Source organism: Delphinus delphis, chromosome 10 (genome assembly GCF_949987515.2).
Source record: "Delphinus delphis chromosome 10, mDelDel1.2, whole genome shotgun sequence".
Taxonomy (NCBI): domain Eukaryota; kingdom Metazoa; phylum Chordata; class Mammalia; order Artiodactyla; family Delphinidae; genus Delphinus; species Delphinus delphis.
The window spans coordinates 3367136-3384973 of record NC_082692.2 but is presented as its reverse complement, the minus strand read 5'-3'; the positions used below and the strand labels follow the sequence as shown (position 1 = coordinate 3384973).

The 17838-nt window shown below is 49.7% G+C and overlaps 1 non-coding gene across 1 annotated transcript; it reads right to left on the bottom strand.

Annotated features, from left to right (window-relative positions):
- Positions 1-12442: 12442 nt before the first annotated feature.
- LOC132432987 (U7 small nuclear RNA) lies at positions 12443-12504 on the bottom strand. The gene has a single exon (XR_009521041.1). It is a non-coding gene; the product is annotated as a U7 small nuclear RNA (small nuclear RNA).
- Positions 12505-17838: the final 5334 nt, after the last annotated feature.

The window sequence follows — 17838 nt, the reverse complement described above, 5'->3', positions numbered from 1 at the left end:
CGGCCTTTTTGTTCTGTGCAGGCCCTCAAGGAGCGGAGGAGGCCCACCCACACTGAGGAGGTTAATCTGCTCTGCTGAGTCTGCTGATTCAAATGCTAATCTCATCCAGAAACCCCTTCCCAGACACCCCCAGAAATCACGTTTAGCCATAATATCTGGATACCCCATGATGCAGTCAAGTTGGCACGTCACACTCCATCGTGAGTTACTTTGGTCTGTTGTCATGTTTGTGGAGCCCCTGGTTTCCACTCAGTGGTTACTGGTGCTGAACAGGGAAGAACAAATCTGACTCCATATTGGGTCTGTTTCTTTACCCTTTGTATTCTGTTGCTTTTGCTACAAGTTAATCACCAAAGGGGTTGCTGCCTATAAGCTTAGATTATGCATCATGGCCCATCTCTGGGAACCCTGCCTCCCAGGTCATGAGCATTAAGCTAACGTACCTTTGTTTAGCTCACAGGAAACATCCTGACCAGGCCCACCTGTGAAGGACTGCAGGGAGGAAGAAATGAACACCCCCCCTCTGGAGGCTGATGGGAGCCAGGAAATGCTTGGCTTTGCTCCGTCCCCCTTTTAGTATAAAAGAAGCCTGTGTTCTAACTCAGGGAAGATGGGTCTTTGGGGCACACGGCCACCACCTTCTCAGTCTGCTGACTTTCCAGATGAAGTCTCTCTTTCTCGCCTCAGCAGCTCATCTCTCCGTATCTTGGACGCGGCGACAATGGGGGCTGTGAGAGCAGGACAGAGTGATGACAGATTTCTCCTTTTGAGGAAGAGACACTTCAGGAGGACAACGGTCTCTGCCTGGACCAGCTCTCGGCTCAAGCTGACATGGTAACTATGACAGCTGATGGAGTTGGATGAGCACCCTGAAGATAGCTGGGACCTTCCGGGGAGGAAAGCCTGCAGGGGACCTCCTGGGCTTGGGGCTACACTCCTTCACCCCCTCACCTGCTGGGCCCCAGCTGACCAGTTTGTGAAGCCACTGCCTGGCAGGACACCAGCCGTCTTTGAAAAGATCTTGCTACGAACCATTTTCCTCCAGTGATGAAAGGTAAACTCTTCTCAGGAGAATGCACTGCTTTATAGAAATAACCATTTTCATAAATATAGCCCACGCCCCATCTGTGAACAGCGGCTGGTGCATTACTGCAATGGAGTGACTCTCCTTAGTTTAGGACGGGGAAGACTCGTGGGGAAAAGTGGTTGGACTTGGGGTGGGACTGGATTTCCTTCTTTCTCTTTAACTATCTGTATCAGCTGGCTGAGTGCGAGAAGCTGTCGAAATCCGTCACCATCACCTGAGCCCCGTTAGCAGGTACGGCCTCAGTGAGAAGGTATAAATGGTCAGAAATTCGGGGTCTGGAAATCGGAGCTATCAGTCTTAGCATCTGTGAGCTCTTTCTGAGAAAACAACAGGCACAGAGAAAGGTACTATTCCTGGAGACTTTCTTTGTTTCCCTCAACTAATGAGGAAAGTTGGAGCCCTTTCCTTTTACTGATGAAGCGCTCACATCTGGGTCTTATTTCAGATCACAATTGCCAGCCTCCAGGTATCACGTTCTGTAAATCTTAGTGAGTCTCTCGGCTTTTAGGCCAAAGTGCCTGACAGTCTTCTGGGTGAGGGACCCAGATAAGACTGGAGAGAATGTAGGGCAATCTTTCGGCTTCACAAGCAGCCGGAATTTGTCATGTTTCTTTTAGCCTCTAACGGGCCTCAGTGTCTTTGTTCCTGAGGGAGAGTTGTGGGCATATAACGCCTGCTGAGCTTCCCCAACTTGTCTCTGTGTCTCAGCTGGTAAACTTTGCCCCTGTTTCATTTTGAATCCATTCTGAAGTTCTCAGAATAAAAGTACCAGCCGGTATATTTGATTTCATAATAATAGCCGACATTCACTAAACACTAATTGTGTGTTCAGGCAGGCTAAGCATTCTGTATGCGTTCCATCAGCAAATGCCCGCTAAAGGCTTTTTTAAAAATTGAAGTATAGTGGATTTACAATGTTGTGTTAGTTTCAGGTGTACAGCACAGTGATTCAGTTATACATATATATCTATTTTTCAGATTCTTTCCCCTTGTCGGTTATTACAAAAAATTGAATATAGTTCCCTGTGCTGTACCGTAGGTCCTTGCTGGTTACCTATTTTATATACAGTAGTGTGTATATGTTAATCCCAAACTCCTAATTTATCCCTCCGCCCTTTCCCCTTTGGTAACCATAGTTTGTTTTCTATGTCTGGCCCACTAAAGACTCTTACAGCAGGTGTTACTCACATTCTGCTGATAAGGCTAGAGAAATCTTCCCGAGGCCAGGTAGCTACGTAAGCAGTGAAATCAAAAGTGCGAATTGCGTTTGTGTAGCTGGAGATTTTAAACAAACTCCCTTATTCATGTTTGAGATTTGGGAGGACACAAGGGAACTGCTTCAGTTATCCATCGTGAGGTCACAAATCTCCCCCAGACCTAGTGGCTTATAACAACAGTAATTTATTATTTCTCATGACACTGCCAGTTGACCAGGAGGTCTTGTCTCCCCTGATGGTGAGTTGGCTGGAAGGTCCAACATGGGCTCACTCCCGTGGCCGGCTGTCGGTGCTGGAGGCCAACTGGCGCTCTTAGCTGGACACCTCAGTTCTCTCCTACATGGACCTCTCATGTGGCTGCTTGGGTTTCCTCACAGCAAGGTGGCTGGGCTTTAAGAAGGAACGTTCCAAGAAGACAAGCCCCATTGTGAAAGTGCTTAGGAAAACTTCACTTGCTCACGGCCCATGGGCCAAAGTTGGTCTCGTGGCCTAGCCCTGGGTCAACGTGGGAAGCTTTACAAGGACATGGATCCTGAGAGCTGGGGTTCACTGGGGTGGGGGTCATCAGTAACAGCTGGACTACAGGCATGACGGGATATTATTATTATTATTATTCTGCCTGAAAAGCATCCTTCTTTCCCCTTCAGGCTAATAGCAAAGCTCACCAATTAGCATTTCATGTTGCGTTTACAGCCCTTCGCATATAAGTTCTGAAATTTTGAGCAGTGATGTTTAGGCTGTTAAACTGATCGGTAGTTGGCTAATTCATTTATTAATTTAGTGAGAGTCTAGTGAGAGTTAACTTATTAACACACTTGATAGCTTGTGTAATAATCACAGAACCCTAGCAAGAGGTGTTATTGTCTCTGCTTTACAGGTGAGGAGGTGCAGTCACCTGGCCCAGGTCGCACACCTGGTTCTCAGCAGATCTGGTCAGAGTGTCTGCTGGGCCCCAGAGCCGCGCTCCTTGTTGTGTCCCCCCCCGCCCCCCCCACCCGTGCTGAACACACACTGGGGAGCTGAGGAATCAACAGCACAGGCCGCCTGAAGGCTGCGGGGAGGAGTAAAGATCTTTTAAAAGTGAATCGCAGTTAAGTTGAGGAGGAAGCTCATGGCAGCAAACGTCTGTAGCCTTTGGCTAATTTCTTGCTGATGTGTTAGACTCGTGGGCCTGGTCTTAACCCTTCTGCATCTCTGTTTTTAAAAACAACATATAAAAAGGGACTTCCCTGGCGGTCCAGTGGTTAAGACTCCGCGCTTCCACTGCAGGGGGCGAGGGTGCAGTCCCTGGTCGGGGAACTAAAATCCCACATGCCGTGTAGTGCGGCCAAAAAAATTTGAAAAAAGAACAACTACACATAAAATATACGCAGCATAGGGCTTCCCTGGTGGCGCAGTAGTTGAGAGTCCGCCTGCTGATGCAGGGGACACGGGTTCGTGCCCTGGTCCAGGAAGATCCCACATGCCGCGGAGCGGCTGGGCCCGTGAGCCATGGCCGCTGAGCCAGCGCGTCCGGAGCCTGTGCTCCGCAACGGGAGAGGCCACCACAGTGAGAGGCCCGCGTACAGCAAAAATATACATATATATATATATATATATATATATATACACACGCAGCATAAAATGTACCAGCTTAACCAGTGATAGGCATCCAGCTCAGGGCATTACGTACACGGGCACTGTTGTGTGACCACCACCACTGATCCGCGAACTCTTTCATCACCCCAGATGGAAATGCCTGGCCCTCCAAGACTTCTGAGCAGAAGAATTATTGGTGGCTTTTGAGACTTTATTTGGAAGGGAAGTGCTGGGTAAGTGCCCTTCATCTGGGTGTCCTGGGCTGGTCAGGAATGGGCACCTCAAAATCCCATCAGGTTGCCTCTGGAAGTCTTCCTAAAGTTCAGAGGTGTCCCGTGGGGTTCAAGGTCAGTGAAAAGGAAGCCACGGTCGGGGGTGTCAGGAGGTCGCTGGAGGGAGGTGGTCGTTATGGGCCGAATGGCGTCTCCCAAAATTCACATGTTGAAGTCCTAACTCACCAACTCCACTACCACCACCTGCACCTCAGAAGGTGAATGTGCTTGGAGATTAGGCCTTTAAAGAGGTGATTAAGGTAAAATGATGTCACGTGGCTGGGACCTAAAGCCAGTGGAACTGGCATCCTCGTTAAAAAGGGAAATTAGGACTGACATACACGGAGGGAAGACCCTGTGAGGACACAGGAGACGGCCGTCTACAAGCCCAGGAGAGAGGCCTCGGAGAAACCAGCCCTGTGACACCTTGATCTTGGACGTCTGGGCTCCAGAACTGTGAGCACGTAAATTCTGTGGATTGAGCCACTCCGTCTGGTGGTGCTTTGTTTTGGTCCACGCAGACTAACGTAGTGGGGAAGGACCCTGAGGCTTGGGGGCCGGCAAAGCCGTGGACCTCAGTCCTAAGAGGGGCCGAGGGGGAGGCACCTGGTGGTCACTTGGTGAGCAGTGGTTTCAGGGAAAGCGGTGGAGGTCATTCTTAAACGCTCCTATTGCGTGGTTCACTTGCTCTCAGTCAAAAAACCAGGATGTGATTCCAAAACCTGGATGCAGACCCGGCGGGCCATGGATTTCTGAGAGAGGCGAACTCTGAACTCTGGTTCCCCAGACAAGGACAGAAAGATGGAGCAGTGACTGTCAGCCCTGAGTCTACCAGCTGGGCTGCAGCCCCTCGGATTTTTAAAAAATAATTTAAAATTGTGGCAAAAAAACACAGCATAAAATCTACCTTCTTAACCATTTTTAAGTGTACAGTTCAGTTACGTTCACATTGCTGGGCAGCACATCTCCAGGAAGTCGTCGTCTTGCAAAACGGAAACTGTACCCACTGAACAACAGCTGTCCTTCCCCTCCCACAGCCCCTCAGGTTTTAAAGGGCGAACCCGCTGAGCGTGGAATTCTGCCAGCCGGGAGAGGCTTGGTTTTGGGGCTGCTGAGTGTCCTGGACTTTTCTTCTGTATGTCGTGCGGGTCCACGTGTGATATCTAAGGACCGAGTTCTGACCAGTGCCTGCAGTGAGGGAGATTAAAATCACAGTGGTTTACCTGCAGGCTTCGCTCACTTGGTTCCCAGCAACCCCCACGCGTAGAGACAGGAATGGGGTCCCGGTTCAGCAAGTCTGTGCATCGACTGAGCTTCTCTTTACCTGTCATCCGAGGCCGCAGGCCCCAGGCCCTCGCCCTCACCGGGACCGGAGGCACGTCGCGCTGCCTTCCTGACTCCCAGGAACCTGCCTCGGCGTCAGTGAGACAGAACCTGGCAGCGGCCGAGCGCGGGGCTTGGTCCTTAGCTCACGGTGCAGTCACGCACGCCCGTGTGATGGGGTAAAAACAAAACAAAACGGGGGCCACTTCCCTGGCAATAAATGAAGCAGAGACCCAGTGGCCGCAGGTCTCCGCTTCCCACTCCCGAGGGAAGCGCAATGGGCAGGAGGATGGGGGAGAAAGCGTGTTGGGGATCAGAGCTCCTGGATCAGAGCCCCTCGCAGGGTCGTCTGGCCAGGCCCGTCGTGGGAGGGGTCTCCAGTCCTCAGCGGGGCCATAGGGGAGCAGCCGGGATGGCGGGAGCGAGGGGACCACTGGGCCCTTCTTGGACGCCATCCCAGAAGGTGAGAGTCCCACCTGCTCTTCCAGGGCTGGGCTTTGGCCATCGGGCTCCTGGGATTCGTGGGAGGGAAGTGGACGAATCCACACCTGCCCGGGGATGCACTTCCATCGGCCACTTGTCCGTGGTGTTGGCAGCAACTGGCCGGAACAGACACTCGCGGTGCAGGCCCAGATGCCAGGACGGGTTGTGGGGAAAGCAGCTTCACGTTTCTCCACCCTCTGTAGGTAAAGCAGAGGGCGGGAGGGGAGCCACTTGAAACACCTGAAATATCTGAGGTAGGTTTATGGGTAAAAGTTTCTTTCACAAGATGCAGCTTTTCAAGAGGAAGCAGTTTCTATTCTCACCACGAGGGAGACTTCCCAGCACTTGGGGAAGGTCGTGGTCACCTCCTTGCTGTCCTTTAGTCTAGGAAACTGACAAAGGGGCAGAAGGGGGTTGATTTGTCTGCCGCCTCCTTCCCTAGAGACAGCAAGTTGCCCCTTGGCCTGAACCCAAGGCCTGTGTGACCAATAGCATAGACCCAAGCGAAGCCGGCAGGACAAGAATCGTTCCTGCACGAGCTCGCTTTCAGCCGCGGGGTCGGGGCTGCACCCCCCTTCTCTGGGGCCTTTCAAAGCAGCTACCTTCCTGCCTCAGGCACTTTCGGGAGGAAAGAAATGCATATTTAAAGGAGGCTGAATTTCATGTAAAAACAAGGCACAGGCCCAGCTGTGAGGGCCCAGCCAGAGAGGGAAAACATCCATTTAAATATTTGGTTTGCATCCAAAATCCACTCCGTCGGAGACCTGGCACTCACCACAGTCTGCTGACCTGCCTGAGAAATAATGCAGGCGTTTCTGGAGTGCCTGAGAGGAAGCCTCGACTCCTCGGGACCCCAGAGCCAGAAGCACCCGTCCGGCCCAGGATCCGGTCAGCCAAGTTCAGCCGAAGCCAGAGCTACCCCAGCCGGCGCTTTCGCTGCTCTGTGGCCGGAGCTTCCTCGGTCACAGCCAAGTAGGGCCCTGAGGCTTCAGGGGGTGGGGCAGAGCTTCCCCATTGTTTTCTGATGCTCCCTTTGGATCCCCGAGCAGCAGATTTCTGAGTTTTCCTGCCCAAACCCAAGACCACCTGTGAAGAATCAGCCGCTATGTGCAAAGCCATTCCATTTTGCAACTGCTGTTTTCATTCAGAGTTTTCTGGAATTCCAGCGGCTGCCGCCAGTAGGTTCGTGCCTTTTGTCCTCAGGCTTGAAGGGCACTGGGACCTCTGAGGTGAGGATATGGGGGAGAAGGGCCTGACTGTATCAGAGATCAGGGCAGCACCCCAAAGTGGAGCCTCCCAGACACTCAGCTGCCCCCCAGGGGCCAAGGTACCATTTGTGAAAAAGCAAAGCACGAGAAATGCAAATAATACAAACCTCCTCCCTCCTCCCATGCCTGGCAATTACAGGTGCCCAGTAAATGGCAGCTGAATTGAATTTTTTGTTGGAAAGAACCGCTTCACTGACTGCAAACTCCTTCACCCTCCCTGCAGGGTTCAGGAAGGCTAGGTGACTCGCGCCTCCTAGACAGAGCGCTACCAAGTCCCTGCCACGTGCATTTTAAGAAACATTTTGCTAATCAAGAGTGCTGGAGACATTTTGTCCCCGATATTCAAATATGCGTGTCAAGGAGGAAAGCAAACTCTAGAAGTCTTTTTAAAATATTTATTTATTTTCACTGTGGTAAAATACACAACATAAAACTTTCCATCTTAACCAATTTCAGGTGCACAGTTCAGTGGCATCAGGTACGTCCACACTGCTGTGCACACGTCACCACCATCCACGTGCAGAACCTTTTTCTTCTGGCAAAACTGGAATCCTGTCCCCGTTAAAGCACACACGCCCTCCTCCCCCAGCCCCCCGCCACCACCCTTCTTCTTTCTTCTCAATGAATCTAATGGCTCTGGCAATGTCATATACGCGGAAAGAAAACTTTTTTTTTTAATTTAGAAAAGATCTTGAGGCTAAGGAGAGGATAATCTTTTCAGGCACAAAATCAAAATTTCTGTTAAATCACAGTGACGGAGTCCTGTGGTGCGCCTCCCAGGCGCCAGCCTTTCTCTTGGTCACATGAGAGGCGGGAGTGAGGGTGACCACGGTCTGTGTTTCTGGGGCCTCTGGGCCCTTGTCTCAGAGTCTGAGTCTCTCCGCTGGAGTGCTCTCACCCAGTCCACCTGCTCCACACACGGTGACCCTGTGGCCCTGACCTTTTCCTCCCTCCCTCCGGCCGCATACTGCAAAAGCAAAACAAAACAAAACAAATCCCATCCGTGTTTCCCTGTCACAGGATGGAACTCTAGCTCATTAACTTGGTGCCAAGGCCCTCCAAGACCCCACTGCAGGTCCCTTCGCCTCAGCTCCAAGCTCCACACTCCAGCCCCTCCTGGGACCCTGGGGGCTGCCCGCTCCCCCTGCACTGTCTCACAGTCCTAGGACTCTCTTGTCTGTCCCAACTGCTCTTCTGCTTTTCTGTCATATCCTTTTTTTTTTCTTTTTGCGGTACGCAGCCCTCTCACTGTTGCGGCCTCTCCCGTTGCGGAGCACAGGCTCCGGACGCGCAGGCTCAGCGGCCATGGCTCACGGGCCCAGCCGCTCCACGGCATGTGGGATCTTCCCGGACCGGGGCACGAACCCGTGTCCCCTGCATCGGCAGGCGGACTCTCAACCACTGCGCCACCAGGGAAGCCCCCAGACTGGGTCTTGATGCCTCCATCGCATCCTGGGCGCTCTGGTTACAGTCATGCAGCAGAGCCGTGTACTGAGCAGTTCCTCAGTGCTGGGCGCCTGGCTGACTGACTGGTCTCATTTCATCCTTACAACCCTGGGAGGCGGGTACTGTCTTTGCCCCCAGGTCACAGATGAGGAACTGGAGGGCTATTTGAAGCATTGTCCAGAGCGTTCGTATCATCACCTTGTATTCTAATCTGTTGCTGTAGCTTCCTGCCTTGAGAATAGGAGCCGTATCTAATTTATTTTCGGATCCCCAAGGCTTAGCATTGACCCTGATAAGAAGTAGTTGCTGCATAGAACAGAGCAGAATAGAACAGGACATCTCACCAGGCCAGCTGGCCCAGCAAAAGCAGATGTCTCAGCCTCCGGGCCTGCATTCTGCCCTTGTCCTGCCCAGGGCTGGCCTTACGGGTAAACTCAGAACTGGGGTCCGTATGGGGTCAGTTCTGGCTCTACTAAAGGAACCCTCCCACGATACAAAGCCTCTTTCCTATCGTCTCTAGCAAGCTTTACAGCTGTCTCTTTAACTGGATGAACGCCTTCATTCCATGAGTAAAAGTAAAGATTTAAAAGAAAATATAACCATGTCCCCCCTTTCTCTGCTTGGTATTTCCCAATTTTACCCACTGTTGAATTTGTTGATTTGGAGACTGACCCTTCCCTTTACCCGTGTATTCCAGAATCCACAGTGCTCTGGGTTTGTTTTAAAGCCACGAAGAAAGCGTATATCTTTGAAAGGTGTGTGTATAAACACTACCTGGGAACCAGTGTACTGAAAGCATTTTATTATTTTATATGGTGCATGAAGAGCCAGTGAGGCTAATTACGAGGGTTTGTTTTACATACAGTGCTTCTTAATCAGTAAGAAGCACTATAGGAGTAGGAGGTTTTTACAATAAAGTTAAAAAAAGTGGAAGTGTAATGTACTACAGAAAAGCACAGATAGAGTACAGCCTGATGTCTTGTACGAAGTGAGCATATCTGGATCACCGGCCCCCAGGTCAAGAGATGGAGTATTACCACAGCCCCTCCCGCCAGGCACCCACCTCCGAGCGCTAAGGTAATCGCTCTGCTGACTTCTAACACCGTAGGTTCGTGTTGCCTGGTTTGAACGTCCTTAAATGGAATCATGCAGTACATGCATTCCTCTGACTCTGGCTTCTTTTGCTCAACATTATGCTGGTGAGAGTCATCAGCTATGCACAGCTGTTGTTAATCCGTTTCCATCACTGTAAGAATCCCTTTTACAGATATATTATGATGTATGCATCCACCATTCTGTCGATGGACATTTGAGGCTACTGGAAAGAGCGCTGCTGTAGATGTCCTAGTACACGTCATTGGTGGCAGTCCGTACACACTCCTGTTGGGGCTGTGCCCAGGAGTGGGTTTCTGGGTAGGAGGGTGTGCCCGGCCTCACTGGATGCTGCCAAAGAGTTTTCCAAAGTGGTGGTGCTATTTTACATTCCCACCAGCAGTGGATGAGCGTTTCAGTTACTCCAGATTCTCCCCAGCACTTGGCATGAACGGTCTTTTTCATTTTAGCCATTCGGGTAGGTGTGCATTGATTTCTGGCTGTGGTTTAAATTTGTCTGATGACTTGTGAGGTTGGGCATTTTTTGTATATTTCTTGGCCATTTGCATTTCTTTCTTTTTTTGTGAATTCCCTGCTCTTTTCTTTCTTTAATTAACTTGACTATGTTACTTTACTGTGGTAACATATACATAACATCAAGTTTGTCACTGCTAAGTGTACAGTTCAGTGGTATTAGTATATTCATATTACGCTGTAACCATCACCACCATCCGTTTCCAGCTGTTTGCCTCTTATGCCCTTTTTTCAATTGGGTTGTCAGCCTTTTTCTTATTAACTTGTAGGAATCCTTTACATATCCTGGATACCAGTCCTTTGTCTGTTTTATATATATTATGAATATGCTTCTTCCTCTGAATCACCTTTTCACTCTCTTATGGATGAAAAGAATTCCTAATTTTACAATTGGAAAGCTTCTGCACAGCAAAAGAAATGATCAACCAATGAAAAGGCAACCTATGGAATGGGAGAAAATATCTGCAAAACACACATCTGATAAGGGACTAATATCCAAAATATATAAGGAGGACTTCCCTGGTGGCACAGTGGTTAAGAATCTGCCTGCCAATGCATGGGACACGGGTTCGAGCCCTGGTCCAGGAAGATCCCACATGCTGGGGAGCAACTAAGCCCGTGCGCCACAACTACTGAACCTACGCTCTAGACCCCACGAGCCACAACTACTGAGCCTGCGTGCCACAACTACTGAAGCCCATGCACCTAGAGCCTGTGCTACGCAACAAGAGAAGCCACTGCAAAGAGAAGCCCACACACTGCAACACAGTAGCCTCCGCTCACCACAACCAGAGAAAGCCTGCAAATAGCAATGAAGACCCAACACAGCCAAAAATAAATTAATTAAAAAATATATATATAAGGAACTCATACAACTCAACAGCAGAAGAACAAATAATTCATTTAAAAAATGGGCAGAGAATCTGAATAGACATTTTTTTTCAAAGAAAACATACAGATTCCAACAGGTACAGGGGAAAGAGTGCTCAACATCACTCATTGTCAGGAAATGCAAATTAAAACCACAATGAACTATCACCTCACACCTGTTAGAATGGCTATTATCAAAAGACAAGAGATAACAAGCGCTGGAGAGGGTGTGGAGAAAAGGGAACCCTCCCGCACTGCTGGTGGGAATGTAAATTGGTGTAGCCAATATGGAGAACAGTATGGAGGTTCCTCAAAAAATTTAAATAGAACTACCATATCATCTAGCAATTCTACTTCTCAGTATTTATCTTAAGGAAATAAAAACACTAACTGAAAAAGATATCTGCACCCCCATGTTCATTGCAGCATTATTTACAATAGCCAAGACATGGAAACAACCTAAGTGTCCATCAGTGAATTAATGTGTAAGGAAGATGTCATAAACAAACAAACATACAATGGAATATCATTCAGTCATAAAGAAGGAAACCCTGCCATTTGTAACAACATGGATGGACCCTGCAGGCATGCTAAGTGAAATATGTCAGACAGAGAAAGACAAATACTGCATGATCTCTCTTATACGTGGAATCTAAAAAAAAACAAAACAGCAAAGCCAAGTTCATAGCTACAAGGAACAGATTGGTGGTTGCTAGAGGTGAGGGAGGTGGGTAGTGTGTGGGGAGGAGAAAGGGGTAAAGAGATTCAAAAGGTGCATGTGTCCAGTATAAAATAACTCCTGGGGATGTAATGTGCAGCATGGTGACTACAGTTAGCAATACTGTATTGCATATATGAAAGTTGCTGAGAGACTAGATCTTTAAAGTTCTCATCACAAGGAAAAAAATAACTGTGGTGACGGATGTTAACGTGGTGATCATTTCATAACGTGCATATATCAAATCATTACGCTGTACCATAAGCTTATACAATGTCATATCTCAATCATATCTCAAGCAAACTGGGGGAAAAAAGAAATTTTTATTGATCTTTTCCTTTTGGGTTAGTCTTTTTTGTGTCCTGTTGAAGAAATCCTTACCTGTCTCCTAAGGAGTTTTTAAAATCTGCACATGCCTATTAAGCCCTACTTTGTTTCTTTTCTAAGTGAAAGCAGGTTTATTGAGAGAGATACCCATTCCATAGGCAGAATGTTGTCCGTCTAAGAAGGTGACAGCCGTCAAACCCTACTTTTCTGATGCTTTTTTTTTCCCCTTGGGTTTCCCAGTGTGGACCAGGAAACCTGCTTGACATCTTCTAAAAGAGCTGTAACGCTCTGATGCTTATTTGTGTCAGAAGCGAACTAGGCCTTTCACAGGTGTAATTTCTTATTTTGCGGGAAAACACTATGTTCCTCATCATTAGGCCAAACCCGGGCACGAACCATATGCTGGACCATTTCCACGGCCACCACACGTCCGGACAGCCTTCCTGCATTGGAGGGGGATGGGCCTGGGTACAGCAGGGAGAGAGGCAGGCGGTACCCGTTCCCGGCCCCACCTGCATCCTGCAAGCGTTGGGCGCCGGTGGGAACAGGCGTGATGTCCTCGGGACAGAGCCAAGCCAGAGACATCCTTGTGCAAACAGATTGAGGGTGGAGAAGAATCTGTTTACGCTGACCTGGAGCTCCAGGGGCCGCGTGGACTGGGAAAGGGGTGAAACCGCGGGTGATGAGTCAAACCCATTTCACCTGCCGCCGTTGCTAATCAAGGTCGCTTGAAGACTTGCGTGTTCTCCACGCAGCACGTAGCCTAAAAAAAAAAGATGTTGGCCTGAGTTGTTTTCCAGAATCTTGGAGTCACCTGTGTCTAGTTTGAGCTCAGCTGGTTAAGGCTGGATGGGACCACCGGCCCTCCAGGTGGGCATGCGCGAGTGTCCGCTCGATGACCTCTTGAACGTGCAGAGGCCTGTAGCTTAGTTACGCCTGCGCAGAACCTCGGTTCCGCAGCTTTTTCCAATCACCTTTCCGCACGCTCCCCGCCCTCTACCGCCCGGGCTTCTTTATTCCGCATCCCATAAATACCCCAGCCGCTAGCCTTTCGGGAGGCGCGTCTGAGGTTTGTCCTGCCGTCTCCTCGCCCGGCTGCTGTGTGAGTGACTCCTCGCTTTGCTGCAGGCCTCGGCGCCTCAGCGTCTTGCCTTGCTGCGCCTCGGGCCAGACAGACTTGGTGTAGTAACGGGGGCAGATGGAGGAAAAGGTCTAGCAAGCGGAGGGGCAGAGCTGACGGGATTGAAGCTCCGGGGCAGAAGGGAATGCACATCCTGTTAGCAGCTAAGTGATGCAGGAGTGAGAGGCAGGTTGCAGCGGCCGGCTCCCGACGTCCTCTTGCTGCGGTTGGTGGTTTGGGTGCCAGAACCGGCCGGGAGCCTGCCGGGAAAGGAGGGGAGGGTTGCCGCCACGTGGGCAGAGGCTGGTCGGGCTGGCCTGCAGGTAGGGCTGTTCTGGGGGAGACTCCCGGGAGGTGGCCCCGCACCAGCCTTTTACCTGCATCTGTCTCTTGTTTCTGTCGCTCTTCGGGAATTGAGAATTTTAAACACGCCGCGCAAGGCCCAACCTGCAAAGAGAAAGTACGTTTTTGCCCGCTAGGCTCGGAACTGGTATGAGACGTGGTTGCAAATCTTATTTGTGATAAAAAGCGCATCGGTGGCTTCTGGGGAAGAGGTAGGGTGGGGAGGGGCAGGAAGGCGGGTTACACGGAGGCTCGAGGAAACTTTGCGGTGATGGAGACGGTCACACTTGATTAAGGTGATGATGTCCCCGGCGTACATGCTAAGGGAAATATGTCAGAGAAAGACGAATACTGTATGATCTCACTTATTTGTGGAATCTAAAAGAAAAACAACAAACTAAAGCTGGTGTGAAAACGTATCAAGTCGTACACTTGAAACGTGCCGTTTATTGCGTGTCAATTACCTCCTAACACAGGTGTGGGTAGTTTGCGATGAAGTGGTTCAAGTTACACTCCAGTCACTTGGGTACACGCTTTTCTCCCCAAACCTGCTCCCTTCCAGGAGCTGTAGGTTCTTGCGAGTGTCCTGGTCACAAGAGACCAACACCTAGAGGCTGATTCAGGAGCTTCAGTATGATTGCCGATACCTGCCGACACCGCTTTTATGTGTTAGGATTCCAGGAAGGTCCGAGCCAAGGCGAGGCCTGGCCGGACGTACATGGTAGGAAAGACACAATCCCGCGTCTCCCGCGCACCTCCAGCTACTACGCACGCAGTCGCCGGAGCCTGTGGCTTGAACTTTAAAATCTGCAGGGCCCACGACCAGCATCTCCGTCCTCCTCACAGGTAATGGGATGGTCTTTCTTCCTTCCTGGGAAAATTGGAAATTGAGAGATGGGCGATGGGAGTGAGAACGCTATGGAACGAAGCACACCTGAGTCCCTGGGCAGCTGAGGGCTGGTGCTGCTGTGCTAACCACTTTGACTGAATAAGAATTACAGGTCATTTCTCCTCCAAACTGTGTTTATATGATAGTTTCTCACTCCAGGGTGCTGTAAACTCCAGAGTAATAAAGCTTTCTAGTAACAAAGGAAGTAAGTGGTAACTGTCGCAACTAACAGACTGCTCCTAACAAAAATTTACAGCAAAGTGTAAATCAACGGACTTTTTTTCATTTTACCCAAATCGTGTGGGTCTAGGAGAGTGCTTGGGAGGGTCCCTGATGGGCTGACCTGCCGTGGGGGGTTTGCCCCAGTCTATTTGAGCTGTGCTCTCCATCCTTCTGTTGATTAACAGTTGCTACCAGGCAGCCGGCCCAGGCCTTTGGCAAAGGCTCAGAGGCAGGCAGACGGGTCCCCATGTCAGGATCAGAGCCTCATCAGCGCAGCCCTCAACCATCTGAGCTTCACCCCCAGAGCAAAAGGAGGGAGAATGCTGAGCCCCCAAGCAAGACGCTAGAAAGGTCCCCCCCCATCCCCAAACACCCAGCGGTGGACTCCAGGTGACCAAGGGCCTGAGGTGTGAACTGTCTGCTTCACAGTGAAATCTGAAAAGGTTACGTGGTGTGCCGGTGGCTCATGCCCCAAATGAGGACGTCTAGCCCAGCAAACTGGAGGCCGTTCTAAGGAAGGACCCACTGGAGCCGTGAGTAGGAACGAGGCTGGAACTCGTATTTCTGAGGGCATGGGTTTCCAAATATTCAGGCAGGTGCCCTTTGGGAATCTGGGTGACGTTTCTCAAGATGGGGACAAAAGGGGCATTCCACCCGCAGGTGTATTTCTTAAGAACAGGTTATATACACACTCCTGTAAAATTGAAACCACTTAACGCTAATTTGAGAAGTAAGTTTCTCAGTGGCACCTACTAGAGATAACAAGTGACAGCAAAACCAAAAGGTCGTATGTTCTGTGCTCTTGTTCTGGGTTTTTGTGGCTGCACTGCGTGGCATGTGGGATCTTAGTTCCCTGCCCAGGGATTGAACCACAGCCCTTGGTAGTGGAAGCGCGGAGTCGTAGCCACTGGAGCGCCGGGGAATTCCCTTGTGCATTTGTAACTATCCCTCACCCCCCAAATCGCCTTGGTTCTTGGTTTGGGTAGTGGGAGTGAGATGCCAGGCTGGAGTCAGGAGGGAGGGTGCATATTCCAAATGAGCTTGGTTCCTGAGTTTAAGACGGTGAGTAGCAGAAGTTTATGTAACAAAAGATCTAAAAACTGACTCTGGCTCATGAGCTCTTGACAGCAAGGACACCTGTAACGGCGTATGAGTAACACATGTACAAACGCTTTTAAATTCAAGAGGCAACGTCACGTTCACATCTGTTTCCAGGTAAAATCAAGTCTAGTTCTCAGCTGCTTGTTTGCAGAGGGCGTGAAAATGCAGGTGCTCCTGGCTCCTTCCCCAGCTACATGCACCTGGCCCCTGGGGTGTGCAGAGCCCAGGGGACAGTGTGGGGCAGAGGACCCTGGGGTGTCTGGAGCCCAGGGGACAGTGCGGGGCAGAGCTACGCTCCTGGGTGTGATTTGGTTGCTGACAAATACCTGCTCCTAACCCTTACTAGGGGGTGACCTTAGGGAAATCACGTAACCTCCCTAAGCCTGTTTTCTCACCTGAAAAATGGAATAGGTTGATTCTAATATAATTAGAGATGGCTGAATGATTCCTACTGTAAGTAGTAAACACTCATTATATGAATATACACTATATCACTGTCACTTATAACATTGAGTTGCACCAATGTCCGTTGTACAGGCATAAAACCATCTATGTATCCAGTGCCTTATAAAGTGATGTGTGGTTTTTTGGTTTTTGTTTTTTTTTTGCTTTCTTGTTTGTTTTTGGGGTTTTTTTTTGGCCGCGCAGCATGGCTTGCGGGATCTTAATTCCCCGACCAGGGATCAAACCTGTGCCCCGTGCAGTGGAAGCACCGAGTCCTAACCACTGGACCGCCTGGGAATTCCCCAAAGTGATGTTAAAATGCAGAGAATAAACAGAGGGTCTCTCTCCTCACTGGCTCCAGTGGTGAACGATCCTCAGTTCCCTGGTTCGTGGGTGGCTCTTCAGGGCCACCACAGCTCGGCAGCAGGCTTCCCCAGACTGAACAGGGAGAGGCAGAAAGAGCAAGTCCCAGTATCCCACAGTCTGATCTCAGGAGCGACAACCTGTCACTTCTGCCGTTTTCCACTTGTCTTAAAAAGTGGTTGGGTCCAGTTGCCTCGGAAGAGGAGGGTGTGAGTCCCCAGAGGCGTGATCAGTAGGAGGAAATTTAGAAGTTTCCGTATTCACACTTGGAAACTCGAAAAAATAAAACACAAAACCAGTTACATGACTGAATATCCCACCTCCGTTGAAGACGCAAGAAGGTCAGGTGCTATCCGTTGCGGGGACGTGCCAGCATCTCCCTTGATGGTCTGGCACTTGTCTGTTTTTTGGAGTAGCAACGTCAGTTTTTGCTTTATATGTTGAGGATAGATGAGTAGGTACACACTTGGAATTGTTTTGTCTTTTAGTAGAACTCGCCTGTCATTCCGAAGTAAAGCTTTTTTTCTAACGTGCTTTTTTAACATATTTTGGTGCTAATGCGGCTACACCAGTTGTTTTGAGGCTTTTTGGTTAGTATTTACACAGTATATATTTTCCACGTTACCTTCAACTCTTCAGTTGTAGATGTTTGTAAAGAGCATGTACGTATATCTAGACTTCTTCACACAAGCATTTAGCCTCCCTTCACTTAACATATTAATACTTTGAGCTAAAAGCCACATCAACTATGTTTATTATTTGTCCATTTTCATTATTTTGGATCAATTAAATATTTTCCCACTTTTCCCTATGTTGAGAGGATGTGTACATTTTAAAAAATCGAGAGGGCTTCCCTGGTGGCGCAGTGGTTGAGAGTCCGCCTGCCGCTGCAGGGGACACGGGTTCGTGCCCCGGTCCGGGAAGATCCCACATGCCGTGGAGCGGCTGGGCCCGTGAGCCATGGCCGCTGAGCCTGCACGTCCGGAGCCTGTGTTCCGCAACGGGAGAGGCCACAGCAGTGAGAGGCCTGTGTACTGCAAAAAATAAATAAAATAAAAAATGGAGAATCCAAATACCATAAAATTAACTATTTTAAAGTGTAATATTCAATGGTTTTTAGTATATTCATAAGGTTGTACAAA